General features: G+C 22.5%; 1 long non-coding RNA gene across 1 annotated transcript; it reads left to right on the top strand.

Moving 5' to 3' along the window:
- The first annotated feature begins 954 nt into the window (after positions 1-954).
- On the top strand, positions 955-1,521 carry LOC112729214 (uncharacterized). Its single transcript, XR_003166412.2, has 2 exons — positions 955-1,106; positions 1,203-1,521. It is a non-coding gene; the product is annotated as an uncharacterized lncRNA (long non-coding RNA).
- The last annotated feature ends 1,089 nt before the right edge of the window (positions 1,522-2,610 follow it).

Consider the following 2,610-nt stretch of genomic DNA (forward strand, 5'->3'; position numbering starts at 1 on the left):
ATATATATATATAATTATAAATTTTTTCATAATTTTATTTTAATATTATTATAAAATTATAAAATACCAATAAATTATAGCGTGTTTAGTTAAAAATTATCACATATCTTATTAATTAAAATTAATTCTTTCAAAAATTTTAAAAAATTAAAAATATATTATAAATTATTAATTGTTTAAAAGACACAGTATTTTTATAGAATATAAAATATAAGATATTTTTATATAATTTTTTCTTTTAACAATGTAAATTTAGAAGAAAAATGAGTATTTTTTATAAAAAAAAGAATATCTAAAGTACATAATGTGATTAGTAAAATATAACTATATAAGTCATTATTAATATAATAATATAAATATTAAATATGTTAATATAAAAAAATAAATGATTTTTTTTAAATAAATATAGAGATTATTATATAAAAACTAATTTAAAAAGTACAAAGACCTGAGGGTATAATATTAAATTAGTTAAATAAAAAATATTAGTGAATTAAACAATTAAGACATAAATCCATTACATAATAAAAAATAATACATATAAAATTATTAAATTACATAATATTTTTTTTATTTTTTAAACACATATCTCATATATAAGTATAGTTTTTTAAAATTTTAGAGGGATCAAGGCCACTACTCGCCTCCCTCTAGGTCCGTCCCTGTTGTCAAGCATGTCCAACTGAGAGTTATCCAACCTACACTTCATTACCAACTCATCAATTATTGTCAAGTGATATATTATTATTATTATTATTATTATTATTATTATTATTATTATAAAGTTAGTTATTAGTATAAATACATATTAAAATATAAATATATATTAAAATAAATAAAATTACACATTAATAGTTAATTTTAATGACTAATTTTAATATATAAATAATATTTTTGAATTAGTATATAGCAAGGTCAACATGAATAACTCAATTTTCTAAATTACAATTATGAGCAAGTTGCATTATTTAAAATCCTGAAATAGGAGCACGCTTCTATAAATTGGATTTCAATATATGGAAATTCCAGTACAGATCCAGACATGGCACATAACATGTTTATCTCTTTCGTGGTTATGCTGTTGCTGAGTCCCCCTTTTCTCTCTGGTATCCCTATATATATATATATATATACTGTTTATTTTACTTATATATTTCTGGGTAATATGGTGGTTGTTAATTATTTTTATATATATATTGCAGTAGCAGCATCTTCTGGAAACGAATTTAATGAATTAGCGTCACTGCTGGGAAGAAAACTGCTTCAGTGTGCGTGTCCGCTGACATTTTGCATTTGTGGCTCTAATTCCAGTCCATAAGATAGGTTCATCACTTCATTGTGACGTCCATATGAAATAAATACAACTAATTAAAGTTGTTGTGGCTTCGTTAATTAGTTTTATTAAACAATGAAGGGTGCTAGTATATATTTATATGAATATATAAGCAAGTAGTTATCATGTTTCATTTTATCTACAGCACTATTTATTTCTTAAATAAATAAAATTTGTACTTTATGATTGCTTCTATAAAATTCAAGTTATTCTACTTATAAATTTTTATGGAAAAGTCTAGGGGCAACAACTTTGTTAAATTCTAGCCAGTATGTAACCAACAAAGAAAAGTGAGCCATTTGATGAAATCTCATACCATAAAAATCATTATTGATGGTTATTTAATAACTACAAATCATAAAAGTTGCTGACCCTAGCATTCCTCAATTTTTATTATTTGCCATGTGAGATTGATTAATAAAGTTCTCAAAATTCTCACTCTTATTAGTAGTGGTAAAGTGGCAAACAATGTAGAATTATCACACAAAGTAAGAGATAGAAAAATCGTACAAGTCCTCGAAGTCTTTGTTATTCTTAAGGACCACATATGTTTGAATACACTTTATTAAGAACTTTAAAATGAGATATTGTGCTTGATTTAGACACAAGAAACATTATTATTAAATAAGGAGGATATGGACAATTTATGCACCACCAAATGATAAAGATATATAACCCCCTTCTAAGTGATTTTTGTAGAAAATAATCACTGTTTAGTTCTGAGAACGGAATAAAAAGAATACTAAAAATAAGATATAAAAAAATATAAAAATTATTATTTTTATATTTTATTTAGTGATAAATTAAATATAAAAATTCGAGTTAATTTTATTTTTTTTATATACGTGGTTGTATATTTTTTAAGGTTTAATTATTCTACAAGTTCTTATAATTTTACTGAATTTTCAATTAGGTCTTTATACTTTTTTTTCTTTTCAATTTGGTTTCTATACATTTTTTTTTTCAATTTAGTCCTTGTTAACGTTAAACGTTAAGAAAATGTTAGGAAATTATGAAATTACTTGTATACCCTTAGGGACCTAATTGAAAAGAAAAAAAGTATAAGGACCTAATTGAAAATTCAGAGAAATTATAAATATTCAATGAAAGATATTCCTATAATTCCTATTTAATGATTCTACGACATAAAAAATATTCCTATAATCCTTTTATTTTATCACTATCATTTTTTTCTTATTTATATACAAATTGTACCAAAAATACCGTCTCTTTATTTTTTTGACTTTCAAAATACCTTCTCTTAAGAATATACAAAA

This window comes from Arachis hypogaea, chromosome 12, assembly GCF_003086295.3.
Source record: "Arachis hypogaea cultivar Tifrunner chromosome 12, arahy.Tifrunner.gnm2.J5K5, whole genome shotgun sequence".
Taxonomy (NCBI): Eukaryota; Viridiplantae; Streptophyta; class Magnoliopsida; order Fabales; family Fabaceae; genus Arachis; species Arachis hypogaea.